Source organism: Elgaria multicarinata, chromosome 2 (genome assembly GCF_023053635.1).
Source record: "Elgaria multicarinata webbii isolate HBS135686 ecotype San Diego chromosome 2, rElgMul1.1.pri, whole genome shotgun sequence".
NCBI classification, from domain to species: domain Eukaryota; kingdom Metazoa; phylum Chordata; class Lepidosauria; order Squamata; family Anguidae; genus Elgaria; species Elgaria multicarinata.
Window position 1 is genome coordinate 32,659,314 of NC_086172.1, and position 20,682 is coordinate 32,679,995.

Consider the following 20,682-nt stretch of genomic DNA (forward strand, 5'->3'; position numbering starts at 1 on the left):
CATCTTTTAAACTTGGCTTTTTAAATTGTTGTCATGGTTTTTAAACCACCTTGATTGATCCCAGAAAAGTGGTATAGAAACACTAGCAACAATAATAACAACAAATATTCCAGGCTTCGGGAGTGCCTATATTATTTCTGTCCTAAAGACTGGTAGCATTCATATAATCCTCTGAGTATTAGGAATGAACAGGAGTTACCTTAGGGCTTATACATTATCTCTTCCCTTCCCTGTGCATGAGGGAAGATTAGAATCTTCCACTTCTAGTTAGTGGGAAACCTTACTTTGCTGTTTCATTCAAATGCAGCAAGCTATAGTCGTACAAACAACAGTTTGCACTCAAACCAAGATCCCAAATCATTGTGCATTCAGATTAAATGACAAACCATGGTTTACTGAAATTAGCTACAGCTAGTTTTAATCTCCTCCCTTTGAGCACAAAGGAAGAGAAAAGGGGAGGAGAAAATGTATAATTGTAACGCTTTCCACAGCTCATTTGTGGAACAACAAACCGTGTGTGGTTTGTTAAGAGCTGCAAGTTGTCCTGAAATTGTAAACTGCTTTCTCCAAACCTCATTCCTTTGGTTCTCTTGCCTCCTCTTCTTCAGATCCCGTCGTTTCTCTTGACCTCTATTTCCTCCTTTTCTGAACAAAGAAATCTCTACACCTTCCTTGGCAACATGTATACCTTCTTTCCCAGGCAATTTTTTTATTCCAATTTGCTACTGTCTACTGCTTTCTATGAACCTTTTACTCTATCCATTGTCTTTGTCCCATCATCTTCAAACCTACATAGCTTTACTTATGGTTGTATTTCCATAGGAAAAAATGCAATAATATTAAAAGCAGTGGCAGCTGGTGGCCATCGTGTTTGGCGTGGTAGAGGCTGGCATGAAGATCGCAAAAGGACCTCCCCCCTTACCAGCATATACACACAGACACACACTTCCAAGTTGAGATGCAATATATTATTAAATTAATTCAGAAAGATTTTAAATGGTCTCCCCACTCTCCAAGGCAAAGATGCATTTAAAAGGCATAATGCTTGTATTCTTTTGCTCTGGAGTTTTTGTTATAACTAGTACATGACATGCAAAATAGAACAGTGCAATAAGTATCATAAAGCATCGAGTACTATGGGTGACATCCAATGTTGCACGGGCAGACTTCCACTCATGCAATGATATTTTCCATTCCTCTTCTCCTCTTACAGCCCCCCTGTGCCCCCCCCAATCTGCTGTGAAGGGCTCCCAATCAGGGGGTGGGGGATACAGGGAGGAGAGGGAATCCATTCCATTGGGGGAAGACACTAGTTGAGTACCATCCAATTATTACTAAACATTGATAACAAAAAAACCCTCTTAGGATTATAGCCTTCCTAGTAGCTTACATTGGTTACCCTATAGATAGAATTTAAAGATAAAGGAAATTGTGGAATGCACACAGAGAATACTTTGTGTGCATTGAGAAAATATTCTAAGGGAGAAAGAGTATCAAATTAAATAAATGCAAGTACATTATAAGAGTGCATTTTTCTGGAGAACAGATGTTTACACTAAAAGTAATATGCAGTGCCAGTAGGGTATATTTATTTTCCAATTGTAAATATAGTTACATATTTCAGGGATATGTTTTCCTCCCAATGTGAGCACGTAACGCCTATTAACACTAATTGGAGTTACACATGCACACTGAAAGAAGATATACCCCTTTCCCTTTTATGTCACTATCCAAAAGCATTAGAGTATTGCCAGCTGCCAGAAGGATCATACTGCAATTGTGGTGCTAATGTTAGCAGAGCTATATCAAGTACTGTATGCAGAAATAAGGCCATCTATGCAAACATTTAAAATAGAAAAGGTTTAATTGATAGCTAGTACAGAGAGAAGATGCATGTGCTATATATTACTAATTAATTATTCTTTTCAGGATCTTACTTTTATATACTATAGGTTAAACGTTTCTGCATTTATTTATAAATTTGACCCCCATTTGTGTTTTAATATTGCAATTGATAAGAGAATATACACATCTTTAAAGGTAATTTATAAAAAGATATTAATATCAATCTGTCGCATTTGAGTTGCTAATGTCAGAAATAAACCAGATCCTCTTCCCATGTTTGCCTTCATAAAGTGTACAGGGTTGCAAAGGGAAAGAATGGCCTTGAGTATACCGCTATCTCACCATTCCCCTTCTCAAACGCTACGCAGCTCAAGGTTCCAGCACAAAGTTGTCTCACCCTCTACTCCTCCCTCTCCTGAACCTCTCATTTATCTACACCTGTGTAAATACTTACCCTGGCCCAGGAGGTAGGACTTTGGTTCTCTGTGAATATGTATCAATGTACAATACTAGTAGGCATCTGAGGCCAGATCTACACTAAACAGGATAAAACACTTTGAAAACGTTTTGAAGACTGTATAGGGAGTGTGTGCTGGGTTGTCACTACTGTTATAAACAGTTTTAAAGCAGGAGTGTAGATCCTGCCTGATTTGTATTTATATGTGCAACATCTTGCAGCATGGCACAATTCTTTCTTTCTTTCTTTCTTTCTTTCTTTCTTTCTTTCTTTCTTTCTTTCTTTCTTTCTTTCTAAACCCTTCTTCAGAATCAGCCTTATTTATTTATAAACACTTCTTAGGAATCAGCTTTAGGGATCTATCCTTTACATGTCTACCACCAGAAAAACAGAAAGGAAAACAGGATTTCAGATGCTGATTAGTGTATAAAACAGTAAACCAGCATTATACACTGCGTTAATAATCCCAATACAATAAGTAGTGCATCAATTTGCTATTACATGCTGCCCACTTAATAACAGGAATGTTTTTAAATGATGTATATCACACAGAAAAATAAGAATATTTCCTTAATTTTTAACTACTACAACAACCATTAATAATGAAAAGAAGTTTTGAGATTATATTTGACCACTGGAAACTTTACAACCAAAGCACCAGATATCACAGCTCAACAGCATCCATGAAATACCCTGAAATCAGCATTTTCTATTAGTTTTCTTCAGCTTATACGTCTTGAATGTTGAGGCCTGGAAATGTACCTCTCACTATGGTAACTCTGCTTGGTCAAGCCTATACTCTTCATAAATTAATCAATTGTTTATTGCATTTATACAACAGATCTCAGTTTAATAAAAAAAATCCACTAGAGAATTATTTTTCAAGACATAGATAGTGTGTGTGTGTGTGTGTGTGTGTGTGTAGGAGAGAATGAAATCTATAAATGCCTAAAACCTAATATACGTGCTAAGCTTGTGAATGTGATCTTTTGAGGCATCTGTAACCCTCTGCAGGAAACAGAAGGAGCTTCTCATCTTCCTAAAGATTCTGCTGATGCATTCAGTATGTCGCTTGGGATTAATGTAGCTCAATGTGTCTTCAATAGACTAATAATTACATTTAGAATTAATAATTAAACTTCTTTTTAATCTATATAAAACATGAATTTTAAAACATGCAAATATATTTATGAAGACAAATCAGAAATAAAATGATAGGGAAAAATAAAAGGGTATATATTATAGATAGATAGGTAGATAGATATAATACACACACACAGTCTGGGAAATAATATTACTCACAAAACTTGCAATAAGCATTATACAAAATTATATGAAAAATAACCACATACTGTGCAAAGCCAATTTAAGATCTGAGAGGTCAACAAACTCCACATTCTGCCAGGCTCCCCCCATACATGCCAAGTTTTGTAATATTTCCAGCTATCCTAGCTTTGGGCCTACCCAATGGGAGATTATTTTTAACCAGCCACAGTTCACTGTACATTTCACTTCTTTTAAAATCTATTTTAAAGTGTTTTATTTTGTTTTTATTTTAACTTGTACACCACTCCGAAATGTTCAATGGGGGAGCAGTATATAAATATTGTAAATAAAATAAATAAATAACAAAGTCAGCAAACTCTTATGTTAATCAAGTACTTGTATCTTTAAATAGCAAGGTAATACAGGTAGCGACATTTCAGCATGGATTTGTAGTTCGTAGTACAAGTATTGTTAATGATAAAGATACAAATGGTATGTTCTATTAGGGCCGGATCTACATTACTGCTTTAAAGAGCTTTATAACAGTTTTGACAACTGTATATGGAGTTGTCAAAACTGTTACAAAGCGCTTTAAAGCAGTAGTGTAGATAGGAACTAATATGAAAAACGTTTTGTTAAAGTCTACTTTAATGTTTAATTGCTAGTCTATATCTTTATAAATATAAAAATCTTCACAAATGAATAATTTTCTTTCATTAAATAGTATCCGGTACAATTGTTGCTATATGGGATCCAGAGAAAAAGAAATGGAAAATTTATTCTAAAAAATCACCATCGTCTATTTATATACAAGGATTTGTGGGAAAATGTACAGATAGATTTGTTTTAGGTCATGTGTGTGCATTTTAAAAGTATTTGCAATACCTTTCTGTTATTCTCTGGAGAACAATACAGCCACTGATTAATAGTAATATGAATCAAGGTCTCTGTTTGAGTTGCAGTTTTGCCTGCCAGTTGAATATAATGTATATGCCCTTTAATTTTAAAGCTATTAATACCTCTGATTTTGACAGCAGTTTGGAACATTCCATAGTAGGGAGAGATAGAGGGGTCAATCCTCTCATAATGTTTGGCATCCAAGAGATGTATACATATGAAAACATGTCAACAGAATGCAATTTGTTCAAAGATGATACTGTGAGATGAGGCTGGATGGTTTCATTTCACAGGATAATCTTCCAGCAAGTTGCATGGTTGAGTCTTTCCAATGAAAGGTTTTCTAGGTTGTGCATCCATGGAAATCATTCTAAGAATTATGTTATGAATGCAAAGTACTACTTTGTAAGTAGTTTTGAGCTATAATCTCTCTCCCATCACATTTTTTTCAGTGACAATCTAATGCTCCTCTCCTTCCCCATCCTCACAGCAGTTTTCTGTGTTTGTGAACCTTTATAGACCAATACGACTAAGACAATCCATACACAAAAATAGGTTTCTGCAACTGAATTTCCCATTTGAAATCTACAGGGATGGGCAGAAGGAGCGTGGGAGTGGGACACTGCCTTGAGCAGTATTCTTACACTGCACACAATACAAACCACTACATATCTGTTGAGACAGTCACTTATGACACCTCTAATCACCGCTCGGTACAGCAGACGGATTCTAGATACCTTCTTCTGCCTCCCCTCCCCACCTCCACAAGTGTTCTAATTCAGAGAACTCCTGGATCGGAGTTCTTGTTTTGAGGTACCAAATCATCAGGTCTGGGATTGTCAGATTGCTTTTCTAAAATTGGTGTTGCCAATGTTGTGGAAAGGAAGTATTGGTGGTTGTAGCTTCATAACAATGTTTGCCTAACCCTTGTAATGTTCATATATTGAAGAAATTCAGTTTTAAAAAATCTGTGGTTGTCAAATTGCTGTTGTAAAATTGGTTTATAACACCGGAAGAAATTGTAGAGTTTTGAACATAAGATCTGCCATGGATTAGATCAAATTCCAGTTAGTCCAGCATTCTGTTTCCAAGAATGGACACCCAGGTATCAAGTTCCAAGCAGGTCATGAAGATGATGGTACCAGGAGATATGTAAGCAGTGCATGAAAAAGTATTTCATTTTGCTTGTCCTGACCATGGCTAATCTACTTCATTGGGTAATCTGAAATTTATTATTATCAAAAAGAGATGCTGATGATAATGATAATGATGATAACGATGATTTCAAAAAGCAGGTTAAGACCAAACAAGAATTATAAAGGGATGGCAACTTATTTTCAGTTCCCCTACCCCTTACTAAATATTCTGCATTTGAAAATTTGAATTATTAATGAACTGAGGCTGAATCAAGGGATTTAGTCCACTTCATCAAATGCATGAAGTATTATTGAGAGTTTCAAGTATATATACAAGAACATGATTGGTATGGGAAGTGGTGAGGTCAGAGGAAAATTAAATGCAGAAAGTGACAATCACATTATTAACAGTGGCCATTCACAAAACAGTTGTTGCTAAAAGCATAAATATCCTGGCACTAGATAAGTCAATTAACACATGTTAGTATGATGAAGAACAACCCACCTTTAAAACATGCAAGCCTTTAGAGATGAGTACAAGTCAGCAAGAAGTTCGAAGTCCCAGTTTGCATGTCATGATAAGACAGATTTCCTCTAGAACCCTAGCTTACCGTGAATAAGCAGTGTGGACGTACACGCTGTGTGATCAGTCCTACTGCAAGCAGCAGCAGCTAAGCAAACCACAGACCTTTGGTCCGTGGGTTGTTTAGCATGTTGTGCAAACCTGCACCTCTGGCATGTTTTCCATCCAACAAGCCAGAGCAAAAACCCAAAAACAAACCATTGGTTACTTTTCTGGCTTGCAAGGGTAGAGACAAGTCAGAGATCCAGGTTTGCACATCACACTAAAGAAACCTTGTTTGGCTGCCCTCACTTGCAGCAGAAGTTATCAGGCAGCATTTATGAATACTTTGCTCGTAAATAATAAGCCTGGTTTCCAAAGGATCCCTGAGTTATCGTGATGCGCGAACCCTCTCAAAGAGTGTCCACCTGAAGCCTCTACAAATATTATTCAATCCTAAGGATAGACATGAGGTTATTTACGTGGTCTTTTAGAAATATACCTCTGCATAAGCACAGAGGAACTTCTCTTTGTGTGTCTCAGTCCTGCTATTAAACAGATTCTGAGGCTGATGAGTGGTACAAATTAAGTTCTGTAAGAAGCATTCTGGTTACCTCTCTTTTGTATGTTTAGGATTTTAAAAAAGGAAAATGAGAGAGATGGGGTGGGGGTAGAGAAGGAAGAAAGAGGAAGGAGAAAAGAGAAGGTGAGAAACTAAGGCCACAGCTAGACCTAAGGTTTATCCTGGGATCATCCAGGGTTCGCCCCTGCCTGAGCACTGGATCCCGTGTGTCACCTAGATGAACAGGTTTGACCCCGGGACGATCCAGGGATAAACCTTAGGTCTAGCTATGGCCTAAGCGAGGTAAAGAAAGAGAACGTTCTATATATAGGGGGAAATAAGTGCACCTGTGTTGCAGATTGGTGGATCCTGTGTCTGAAACTATGGGAAATTACTGTGTTGGATCACCTTATCTAACAACCTATTTATCTGTATCTTCTACATTACAAAGTGCATATCTGAAGAATACTCTGGAATTCTTTTATTAAAATAGTTTTGAATGTTATATCTGTGTTTGTTAGGTATGCAGATCTAAATACCATGTTGATTTAAAATGTTCTGCAACGAACATGTAAACGTAAAAGACAGGAAAGGCAGAGAAAATTCATCTTACTATTAGTGAAACACTTCCAGAAACACACTATAATTTCTTTAAATGCTGAATGAGCATTCAATGCCTCTAATGTGACTTTACCAGGACATATTCGTTTGTGTGCCTTAAGCAGAGTGTCGTGCATTCAGTATCACTGCCATCCCAGCTGTACAGAAGCTGAGCTATCATATAACAGTGGCAAGTCTCCAGGGAAGACAAAATGTGCTGCACCTGTTTATAAGTGTTTAGCTATTATTCATATTTACCTTCACCCTACTTTTTCTGAAGTACACAATCGTGCCAGAACCACTTCCCACCATGGCTATCACTATGTCCACAAAAGGTCTTCTTAAATTTCTCCTTTCTAAACATCTTAGTCCATAATCCTGCCAACAAAGTATTCACTTTCCCCAGTATCAACACTGTCTTCTACGATGATAATTGACATTTTATGTCTTTGGAAAATGGCTTAAGAACTGTTTTTCATACAATTCATATTATGCATATTATATGAATGTCTGTCCCTATTTAATAATTCAATTTCTAGTACTGTCTACCACTGGAATAAGCCAAATATCTGGCAGCAAAGTCTAGTACTATTATTCACTTTCTTTCCTTGCAGTCAATTACAATGGAAGGACTCTAAACATTAAAAAGAGTGGCTAATTATTGACTGAAGTGCTTTGAAAGTGGCATGTGTTTAGCAGCTGACTAACTCCAGATCCAAATGTTAGTTTTGGAATCAGTCTAGGAGCTTAAGAAATTGTTGAATAGCATATGATGAGGTATTTGAGAGTGATTTAAAACATTCAGCATCCATAACTGTAAAATCGAATTGGCTAAAAGTTTTTATGGGAAGACTTCAGTAAACAGGAAATATTACCAAAGAATTAGAGTAGGTCTGTACACAGAGTGATTTTAAAATACTATGATCAAGTTTTACTAATTAATACCATATGGGAAAACTGATGTAGTACTGTTTTACAAAGAAAAAAAATACTATCATAAAAGGCTAATCATTTGCATCAAAACAGTTTGAGGTGACAAGTTAATATCACTTTTACAGCATAAATGAAATCCTAGCTGCTTGCACATCTGAGCCAGAATGACCTACTTGTAATAGATACTAGTATTGTATTGTTTAGAGAATGCAGGTTATATGTGTGACCCATCAGCTCTGCTACTAAGAGGGAATATATGTTTTTATCGTCTATAAAGTATTAGCTATGCATCTGTGGCCTTGTATAGAAAAACGTATTTTTAAACCTCTGATTTGTTGACAATTCACAATACTCACTGACTATAATTTACTCAGTATAAATGTTAAATCTCAGTTAAAAACTAAGAAAAACCAAGATTGGCATTTTAACTATGTAGCAAAAATAAACAAACCCCACCTTCAGGTATATGACTAAGGATGTTTGGCAATTGTAACTAAAATCAGAGACAATGCAAGTGTTTTGAGGCAGGTTTGGTTTCCAAGACAGCATCATTCAGGACTGAATTATATGATTTAAAAAATCCTAATCATATGCCCTGCTCTTACATATGATTCCTCTCAACAATATTTTGTTTTCAGTCCTTCACCGCCACCCCACCATCACCAAAAGCAGGTTTCGATACAAAATTCAAATTTGATCATATTGTTTGCAATGTTTTATTGGAGAATTCCATAGTGCAGGTTTATATGTAGCATGAATCTAATTTTACAGAGCTATGACAAGGGATATGTAACTCTTCGGCACTTCTGTGATTAGTCATCTGTTTTACCTGATGTCATATATTGGCTCTGGGGTTCCAGTGAAGGTGAAAATTCCCACAGTCCTGCGTTGCTTTAAGAAGTCAGTATAAATGACTAAGTAGAGTAGCCTATTCTAGGATTTGGGATGGACCTGTTCTGATGGCCTCTTCCTGCAGCCCATACCTCTCATCACAGCTGACAGCTATTACGGCTGCTGGCTGCTGGCCTCATAAGAGAAGAAAAAACATACAGAACTTTTGACCTTATTCAGTTACTATCAGTGCCAAGCAGCAGCCAACATATTGGGCAGTACCCAAATTCAACACCGCGTGCTTCTGAGCTGTCCTTCCAGTTGCTCTTCTTTTATCTATTCCTCCCACCTTTCTAAAATATTATTAACTGTATCAATACTAAAGTCATCTTGTATTTTACTAAATTCAGTTTAAATGCAAATACCTGTTTCTTGTGATGCTCATTCTTGGCAATGGACTGCAAAGGTTTCTATAGCTCAAGTCCTGACAGTCGATTGTGGTGATTTCTCTTACTTCCTTTGGAAGGCCTCAGATCTGAAAATGTCAGATTTATTGTGTTAGTAAGAGATACTCAATTGGAAGTATGGGTTTGTATAGAAAACAGCAAATACACAACTGAAAATACAAACACTAAAAAGAGAATTAAAATACATGTATAAATGTAAGAGCAAGGATGACTCAGAGCATTCCTAAGCATATTTACTAGGACGTGAGTGCCATTGTGTTTAAGGGGGTTGTATGAAATAGAAAGTGGATTTAGGATTGCAATTTTAAAGTAACAAGTATGTAGTAAAAAAAACAGTAGAAAGATGACTAGTTCTCAAATATTTTAAGTATTTTGAACAAGGATTCATATTTTCAGTAAGATATTCTTTATGTGGATCCAATGAAGTTATCTTATAAACAGTTAAAATAAGAGGAAATTAAAATGATTTGTGTTCTGCAGAGCATACAGATAATTCCTGTCTTATACCTTTAAAACAATGAGGACATGAACCCAGTAAAGGAAAACAAAGACAACTGCCAATGGCAAAAAGACATATAAAAAATGTCTTTTAACAAATACCCAATGAACATATCTAAACTCACAAAAATTATAAAACGATGCCTTTTGTAAAGCTTTTGGAATAAAAAACATATCAACTATTTTCCAGAAAGAAAGAAAGAAAGAAAGAAAGAAAGAAAGAAAGAAAGAAAGTAGCCAGCATCCACAAACCAGCTGATAAGACAAAGAAAGCTCTGGTGAAGGGGTGTTTATAGAAGAAGAGACATTCTTTAAATTATCCCAGTCTACATTGGTCATCACATTTAAAAGGAATACAAACTTAAAGTAAATGGGCAGAATATCAATAGCGATCTACTGGCAGACCACAGACTGGGGTGGAGTGGCCCAGGAATTGGTTCTGCCATATTGGCCCACTTCCCTCCCCTTTAAAAAAAAAACCCTTGGCATGTGAGTCTGCTGTGAATACATGATTACTAGAGCAAGAGTAGATCTGTAAGGTTCATGTGCATACTCTGCCAGTGAGCAAGCATGTATACACACACAAAATTTAAAATATGTTGCTGCATCTTATATTGTTTGTTCTTTTCTGTGCCTTCCAGACCTTGTGAGCATCAGCGAGGTCAGCTTGTTTACTCCCAGCCTTCCACAGTGGATTGCTGAGATGAATAGCTTCCTGTTCACTTAGCCCTGAACATCAACACAATTGCCTTACGCAATGAAAGCAGGAAGATGGTCATCTAGCCTGAGCATTAAAGTGTAGAGAAGTGGCTATACAGACAACTTCCAGCTTTAAAAGGCTCAGAGTCCTTAAAAGTTTATAGCATCCTAGATGATGAGGGAAGTGTCCCCTCACCAACACTTCTCTAGGATGCTATAAGCTTTGGGGGTTGGGCAGAACTATTTCCTATCTCCCATTCCCTGAAGTATAAATTCATAAAATAAATACAAATACAAAAATTTAACTAAAAAGTATCCACAAAAGGGCACCTACATCACAGATAGAGAGAAAGTTAGAAACAGTCCCTGAGCAATCTGAATCCTGGGTAGATCAGTTTGGGCAAACAATGTGATGCTTGAAAGAAAACTTGTGATCAATATTTACCTGTCAGGTTAATTTTATTAAATAAAATTACTCGTGGGTTGAAAATGTTGTCCCTATTGAAAGTATTCAGGGTCCAAGCCACTTGCAAGAGAGGTCCTCACATTCCTGCTTGTTACTTCGCTCAGTACAGCTGATGGTTGTGAGATAAGAGTCCAAAGCTGGGGCAAGTGTACTTATTTATTTATCTTTAACTTGTGATGCTGGGAAGGGATAGGAGGTGGGGGGAGAAAAAAAGCAATGTCAGAATAAGGGCCACTATTGCTGGTATGTAAAAATACCAAAACAGAAATCTCTAAGATGCTTCAGCAGATCTATAGATGATTTCAGTTTTAAAAAATCACTTTCTTACTTGTGTGGGTAGGAGTTGGGGCCTCCCACACCCCATGTTTTGCTGGTTGAAGAAAGGAGAAATGGCATGGGTGGGGTGGACAGGAGAACGGAACTCAGCAGTACTGAAGTAGAAGGCACACTTTCTGCAACAGTAATCATGCCTCCACCTCGTCCAGGTGCTGCTATGTTCTCCCATTTCTGCTGTTTGTCCTGCTTGTTCCAGCTAGCGGACGGGGAGAGTGGAACAGTAAAATAGTTTATTGCTGTATCTGCTTATGCTAATTTTGGATTACTACCTTGAGCTTTTACTTGAAAATGTAAAGAATTTACAGCTGTATAATGGTCTCACAGTTACATGTTCCACTTCATCCAATAATGCCTACAGATTATGCACAGCAATCACTTAATCAGTTACTGAAATACAGCTACTTCTGGAATGAAATACAACAACTGTTTCATAGTATAGAGTGCAGCCCACCATAAAAAAAAGGAAGTGAAGAAGAATACCATAACTAATTGAAATTGCAGGGAGAATTTAGGTAGGAAGAATGCAATTATCCCTTTTGGAATTTGGCCAGGATATTAACATTAACATCTTATACTTCTATGATGAGTCCCATAGGAATTTTAACAGCTACAAGTGGTCAGGACCTTGGTTTTACATCTCAGTCTACAGAAGCTCTAAAATATAATGCTTGGCTTTGGCTTATGCAGGAATTAAATGGAAGGGTGAGATATGCTTCACAAGTTCTACACCATTTAGATTATTCCTTAGAGGTTTTCCATCCAACTATCTGTCATCAAGACAAAGCCTTTTGCTTTCTTATATTAGCTCAACATAAAGAGTGCAAAGGTCTATAAGGATCTAAGCAGCTACATGAAATGAAGGATTAGCAACCTACTAAACAATAGTTTTAGTTACTGATTTACCGGTTGATGCCTCTCTGTTGAACAACTGTTCAGTAACAAGTATAGGATATAAGCGTTTGTGTGAACCATGTAGATTCAACACTAGTGTATAAATAAGACATATGTCTTATTTATACACTATTTCATAGCCTTTCACCAAGGCAGTGCTGTGTGTTAAAAAGCAAAAGTGACATAAACTTCTAGACAGGACAAAACTTTAATATTAACATAGAATAAGTATAAGTCATCCATACCCAAGTAATGTAGCACCATCTCAAAATAACAATAAACAAAAAACCATGGGAATGACACACAACGTAGTTATTCCATGCAACCATAGAGAGAAATGTGCTGAAGCCAATGTTCTGTCACAAGATCATTTACTTAATTAATGTTTATTAGGTCTTATCTGTATTTAATTGCCAGTTGGCATTTGCAGAAGTATTTGCATCAGCAGGGCTTCTGACTTTCGTTAACAGCCACTTCACGTTTTATGTCATCTACACGCAACATTTCTATGTACATACTGTTCTTGCAAAATAAAGGAAGAATATAGCTTTTTAAAATATATACAAACAGGAACATCATACATACAAACTGTTGTGTGAAAGGCTGTACAAACGGATTCCTCATTGCTGATCTCCATATTGAATTTTCATTGTATTTGATTTTACCATAATGGAAATCACTACTTGTATGTACAATACTCAAGAGTATGGACTAGGTACAACTGGTATGATGGTCCTGCAGACAGGCATACCATGGAGCTGTGGCTGTAGAAAGGACATTGTGAATCATCTTTGTAGCTAGTGTTTACTGTCTGTGATCTTCTCTCTAGCCTCTCAAATTCCTATTTTGTATGTGGTTGCAAAAGAGCCAAAGGTTTCAAAAAGTGTTGTAAAAGCAGCAATACTGCTCTTTTACTCAGAAAACTCAGCATGGCACCTGAGGAATCTGTTTTCCACTCTCTGGAGTGAAATACAATGTTGCACAAGTGTACTTTCGCTCATGCAGCAAGAATTCCCAATTCCCTCCTTTCCCTGAAGCCCCCGTGTGTTCCCAAAATCTGGCCCAGAGAGTCAACCTTCTGGTGATTATTTTTGGGGACTCGGGGGGGGGGGCTTTTGGTGGAAGGGAAAATTTGCTCTGCTGGCCAATGCCATTCCATCAGTGGATGGACACAACTGAATTTCACCCTATTACTGTATCTGTGACTGCCAATCCTTGATGTCAATACTGTATTGAAACATAATCTACAGCAGCCAGTGAAAAAACACACCAATTGGTTCCTGGCAATGTAAAGCAGCACAGATACGAGCGAAATGTAGGTGACAGGAAATAGGGAAGTTATTTGGTCATCAAATTGCTTCTTACCTCATCCAGAACTGTACTATATTTGACCAAAACACCATTCTAATTACATAGTAGCTAAGAGCATCATCAGATGGGGCGGGGGGGGGGGATTGCAATTCCCTACTGTTGCTTCTCCACCCCAGCTCCTGTCCCACGATACTTCCTTTTTCTACCCGAGGAAGAAAGAGGAAGTAAACAAAGACCACATGGCCCATTCAGAGGGCGTTTTATCGCACTGCTTTTCTTGCACATAGCAGGAAACGGTGGCGCATTCCGTTTAAAAAAAACACAGTCGGATTAAAATGGCTCCATTTTGTGATGGCAAACAGGCAAGAAGGAGAGTGGGAGGCAAATGTTGTCTAAAGGACGCGCGAACATCCATAAGTAGGTGGTAGCGAGCATGCGATAAAATGCTCGTCTGATGACACTCAATGAAAGAGTTAAGAGTTTATTATGCCTACAAGTTCAAAAATGGACAAAAGTAGTCATGTATCTTAACACCTGGAAAAAGCTGAGGAAGGCACAGCTGGTTTCTAGCTCGTCACACATTCCTAAGTTTTCAGTTACTACTAGTATTCCCAAACAAGGCTATATGACAAACAGTTGCAGGTGGCCAATTGCTTGTGTGCAGAAATGACTTTACTCAGCAAAATTCCACAAAAGGCATTTGTCAATAGAAACATTTATACCTCAGGATGTGAGTTCAGCAGTACTGTAATATTTTCTTTGAAAACTGTCAGTGTGGAATAAAAACTGTACATGGCATGGAACATATAAACAGAAACTGGAATATATTCTATTTATAACAGGATATTGGGATAGATAAGTTGTGGTACATGTTGTATATCTTCGTTTTTTATCTCACTTTGCTGCATGTTACAGGCCTCTGAGACTGCTAGCCAGCAGTTATTCCACAAGAAAGTATCACATACCGAAGGGGACATATATACAGAATCCAATCCCTGTATATCCAACATAATCAATATACATCAGTCTGTAGTTTTGGCTACCTAAGTCTGTGGCAGTTATTAAAATATACCAATATATCAATGTTGTGCCTTAATTTTGAAACCACTGAGAGTATTAAAAATAGTCATCCTGGATGTAAAGCCTGATTATAATCGAAGGTTCAGCCTTCCAAACTCTGATGTCCACCATTCTCAGAATGTATTTTGAAACAGTCCTCCCATTTTGTCTACCTTACTGTTCAACATGATTTGCATTAGCTGTTGAATACTTTGGGACTAACCACAAATTACATATAAATGAATGTAGGAAAGGAAAGGAAAGGAAAGGAAAGGAAAGGAAAGGAAAGGAAAGGAAAGGAACCTCTCATGCAAGCACTTGAGTCATTGCTGACTCCTAGAGGGACACCTGCTTTCGCTGACGTTTTCTTGGCAGAAGTTGTAGCAGGGTGGTTTGCCATTGCCTTCCCCAATCACAGTTACCTTTTCCCCAGCTAGCTGGGTACTCATTTTACCAACCTTGGAAAGATGGAAGGCTGAGTCGACCTGAGCCAGCTGCCCGAGAACCAGCTTCCGCTGGGATCGAACTCAGGCTGTGGGGAGAGTTTCGGCTGCAGTAACTGCCGCTTAGTGCTCTGCACCTCACGAATGTAACAGAACGTCAAATCCAGATGTTTTAAAAAATAAATAAAAGCAAATTGGATGGGATTTTAACTGAAAAATGGCACAGTAAAGGGGGTGATTAACCTTTTCTATGTATGCTATTTCTCAGTTCAAAATTGCAAGGATCACCAGAGCTTACCCAACTTGCAGGGCTCAAAATGCCAGAAGGTGGTGAAACCACATGGGAAGGTGTGCAATTTTTCAGCCAGGGATAGGCTAAAGCTCCCTCCTTCTTCCATATGGCTTCTCCACTTAAAATCCCATGCCTGTTCTCTTTTGCACATGCTCCTAGGTGCAGCTCCTGCCTTTCAGCTCATTTTCTGTCTACCATAGAAGAACAGAAACATACAATGGGACATCAAAATGGGGAGGAGGGTGGCTTGTGTGAATTTGCAGATGACCACTCAAGGAAAAACAGTTACAGGTAAGCAACCTATCCTTTTCCCTTATGGTCTTTGACTCACATATATGGGTGACAAGCTAACTCACAGTTGTTGGGAGATGTCATATAAATATAGTGGAAAGTACCAACTGGGTAAAAGCCACATGCCCTGGCATCCAATTGTTAATGTTTGATAAAGGCAGACATAGCCAGACTACACATCTGCGGGAGAAGACACAATAGCTCTGGTGAAGTGTCTGTGTCTAGGAACCAAAAGGCAAATGAGTTGGTAGACCAAGAAAATGGTAGACAACACACTTCATGAGACCTTTGAGGGAATACAGGGTGTTCACAGTCTGGCCCTTTTGGCACAAAAGACATCTGGGGGGAAATTGGAATAGAGCTATGCATTCAAAGTTTAAAGAAAGGGCTTGAGAAACATCTAGGAAGGGAAGGTTCGCCTCCTAATGGATGGTAGATTTAGGCATGAATGCAAGTAATACAATGTCTTGAGACATATGAAACTGGGAAACAACCTTCAGAAGAAACAATAAATCTGGATGAAGAATAACCTTATCCTTATGGAAGGTTAAGTAAGGTTAATGGTGCAGAGCATAGAGTTCGCTGGCTCAGCACACCGAAATGATCATACTGAGGAATGGCATCTTCATGGTATGTTGGCAAGCAAGGTGGATAGAGATTAGCCAGGCCCTTAAGAAACTACTTCACATCTGGGTCTGAATAAACAGTTGCTCTAACAACTTTAGTGCAATACAGAGAAATTGCGACCAGGTAAACTCATACAGAAGATGAAGTGAGCCCCTTAGTTCTGAGTGATAGTAGAAAATCAAGGATCAATGTGATATTGCAATCCTTTGTCCTGTAGCCCACACAGACATGGAAAAAAATCTCCACTTGGCCACAAATGATGCTCTGAAGGTTTTCAGGTGGCAGTTAAGATGCAAGAACTGTCACACAGGTTTATGCATCACACTGTGAGGTGAAGAGTCTTGAGAACAAGTGACACATTTTGTCTCGATCCTGGGCGAGGAGATCCGGAACGTACGAAGTCAGAGGAACATTTGTTGTGATGGGAGTAGGATTGTGAACTACAGTTGTCTGGGTTGACGTCACAAGGAGGCAGTTTGCTTTGTGAATCTTGGTGATTACTTGAATCAGGAAAGACATAAAGTAGTGCCCATGGAGGAACAGGTGAATCCTATCCTTTTGCAAAACCTATTGTATTTTTTCTTGACCTCTGTGGTGAAGAAATCTACAGTGAGGTGCCCCACATATGAAAAAGGAACCAATGAAGAGGTTCATGGGGAAAGCTCCTATTCATGAGATGTGTCAGGAGTCCAACTGAGGGAATTGGCAACTGTATTCATTTTTTCAGCCTGATGGATGGCGGTAGGACACATATTGCAGACCCAATCCAATGGATGGCAGTAGGGCACATATTGCAGGCCACAAATCAATCCCAAAAGTGCAATGTGATGTGAAGCAGGGAGTGGGAATATGTTCTTCCCTTCTTGTATATATAAATGGCAATTGTTATGATGTCTGTAGCTACCTGAAGTGAGTCAGGTGAGGACATGTTCAAACATCCAAAATGCCTCCACCAATGCCAGGTGCTCAACAGCACTAATGTGCATCTATTGTTCTGTAGGGGACCATCTGGTGTGCATCTGTAATGGACCATAATGTGCTCCCCACCAAACCAGGAAGACATCTATAGTAACACTGACAAGCAGGGTTGTCGAAATGGTAAAGCTTTGACGGACAGTCCACTCCAAGTCTAAAGATAAAGAACCATATGTAGAGAAAGCAGGAGCCTTGACGTTACTCATCATCAGTTAGATCCTGGACAACAAACTGAGCAAACACACAGGTCACCTGCTCACAGTCTTCCCAGCTACAGTGAAAAGTGATGCATTTCTGTTTAAATTCTAGTAATGTGCATCTTATAAATATTAATTCAGACATGAAAATTTTATGTCAATCTGTGTTTTCTTGTGTTCACTTTTTTGGTGATGTGTAACTGGCCAACCTATCCCAATGTCTATAATACACCTCAAACAAAGTAACAAAATATTATCTATGCAACACAACTGAGACACTATTAAAACAATAGAAATGGCTAGATAAAACATAAGAACCTCATTCTTCCTTTTATTCTTTTCCAATTCATTTTCAAATGGGCCTCAATCCACTGAAGACCTTGCCAAAATTTCATTTGTGTAGGCCTTCAACATGTCCCTACACTCAGCATGACCTCTCGCTGATGCTGACACCCTATCCTTTCCTTAAAAGTTAACCATCTGGCAACTTCTTGTCTCCCAGACAAGGAGTAACAAAGTCCCTAGCTTCTGGAACAATTAAATGTGGGACAGTTCCTTAAAAATCTCTTTAGAATGGAGAAGTAACAAGGGGAAACCTGAATCTATTTCTCCTAGATGATACTACCTATTGACCTGAAATAATTAAAAAAAAACATTGTTGATATGATTTTTTCAGATACAGAAATGTAAAAATCTTCACTTAACCATTTGAAGATACATATTGGTAAAAACAATATGACCAAAAGGTGGGTTTATTTGTAATAACAGCATTGTACAAGCTTATTGTAGCAAATATAAAATCACATTTTATCATATACTAATACTACAGAACATATTAAAATACTTTATCATTAAATCTAACAAGTACTCTACTTGGAATTTTTAGTCATTGTTGGAATAAGAATATTAATATTCTTAACAGGAATATTCTTAATAGGGTTTAATATTAATAGGGTTTGGTTTATGTTGCTATTTCCCATCATTATAACAGCAATTAAAATTGACTATAAAATAAAATCACTACAAAAGGAGACCCATTATGTTTCTCTTCTTTTTAAAGCTAGGTGCATTAAACAAGTTTTAAATGGAAAAGATTTCTAGAAAAGCAAATAAGGCAGAAATAGTATTTATTAAACTGCCTTCTGCACAGGTGCTATTTCAGAGTGATTACTAAAGATTATCAGATGATCATCTCCATCCATGTGATCAACAAGACAAAAAGGTCACCATGGTTTTAGTTACCATTTGCCATAAAATGCATAGGTTAAACTGACAGGTTAGCATTTTTTCTAGAGATTACAGATATCTTGAAGTACGCAAATCAGAAATTAAATTACTTGGGGTAATCATCTCTTAATATTCTAATATATCACAGGGCATAGCATAAAGTCCTCTTACATGTTTAACCCTGCTCGTGAATTCTCATTGAAAGTTGCATGAGTTTTGCCTGGAAAATACAGTATTAGAAGCAATGCAGATCTAAATGATAAAACAGAACCTTTGCTCTGAAATATTTGTAAATAATATTCTACAACATGAACGTAGATAGTTCTAAATGTTTGTAGAAGATATTACTTTCATTTTTAAAATAAGCAAAACAATATCTAGGCATATTCAGTTTACACAGATTATGTTCATGTGTCTTTAATTACATTTGATTAATAATAAACGACAATTCTGAATTCTGGTTTCTTACATTTCTAGTAAGCTTCTCTAGTATTACTTTATTTAGCTACAACACCATGCACAAATGCTGATCCTAAATATATCTGTTGAACTCTAAGTGACTTCTGTTTATAAATAGGATATAACAAGCTATTAAATCTTCCTTACAACAAACTGTCCTATGCCAAAATAGTTGCTCCAGATTTTTTTAAACTACAGCTGAAAGACTGGACAACCAGAAAGCAACCTAATTCAATAGTTATCCTTAAATTTGCTTTATAAAATTGTCTGTATGGGTTGTATCCAACAGCGTCCTTTTGCCAGCGGAATTAATACCACTGCTGGATCAAATTCTCCTCCCACCTGATGCCACACATGCATCCCCACCACCACTACTACCAATATGGTCAGGAGAGTTGGGAGGCCTTCCAGAACAGATCTGGGGGACATGCAGTGGGTAGAGGAAGGGAAATTACCATTGTGTGAGCAGAAGTCCACTAGTGTAACATTGGATTTAGCCCTATTTCTTTCCATTTAATGCCAAGGAAGTAATGGAGGTTCTGACCTGTTGTCTGGGTGAAATAGTGTAGTAATGGATTGGGTGTGGGCTAATAATCTAGGACTTCGTGCAGACAAGACTGACATGCTGCCGGAGTAAGGATATGTTCTCTTCTGGATGGGGTTGCACTCCCTTTGACAACCAGATATTCTGGACACCACCTTGCACCTGAATACCCAGATGGCAGCCATAGATAGGTAACCTTTTGCATACCCTTGGATGATGCACAACTGTGCCCCTTCCTCAACAAAGCAGATTTAGCTGCTGTTACACATATCTTGATGATACCTAGATTGGATTTCTGTAATGCTCTCAACTGTAGTGGCAAGATGGATCTGTGGCACCTCCAACTCCAATTATGCTTTCTTTGCAATGGCTTCTGGATCATTGCTGAACACAGTTATAGCTTTTACCTATAGAGCCCTAATAATATGAAAATAAGTTATTTGAAGGATTGCCTCCTCCCATCTTAGCCTGCTTGTCCACTGTGCTCAGAGGTCTTGTTCTACGTCCCACCTCCTTTCAGGGTTCAGTTGGTAATAACAAATATATGGCCTTTAGTATTGCAGCACTTGAGCTGTGGAATTCTCTCTTTAGAGATATTTGACAGGCTCCCTGCCTTTTAAGCTTTAGGGAAGATGTTAAGTCCCTTTTATATCAACAAGGTTTTAGTCTGTAAGTAAGAAATGTCTTTGGATGGTTATGCTTTAACATTTTATTCTGCTTTGAGTTTTATTGCATTTTATTGTTTTTATTGTATTTTTCACTTGTTTTTATTTCAGTATGGACATTTTCTCAGGCCAAAAAATGGGATATA

General features: G+C 37.7%; 1 protein-coding gene across 1 annotated transcript in view; it reads right to left on the bottom strand.

Annotated features, from left to right (window-relative positions):
• C2H2orf88 (chromosome 2 C2orf88 homolog) overlaps positions 1-20,682 on the bottom strand; it is a 96,114-nt gene that overhangs the window by 60,526 nt on the left and 14,906 nt on the right. The window contains exon 3 of the mRNA XM_063116259.1: positions 9,515-9,624. The gene's annotated coding sequence lies outside the window, so the exon portion shown is untranslated. The remainder of the gene's footprint in view (positions 1-9,514; positions 9,625-20,682) is intronic.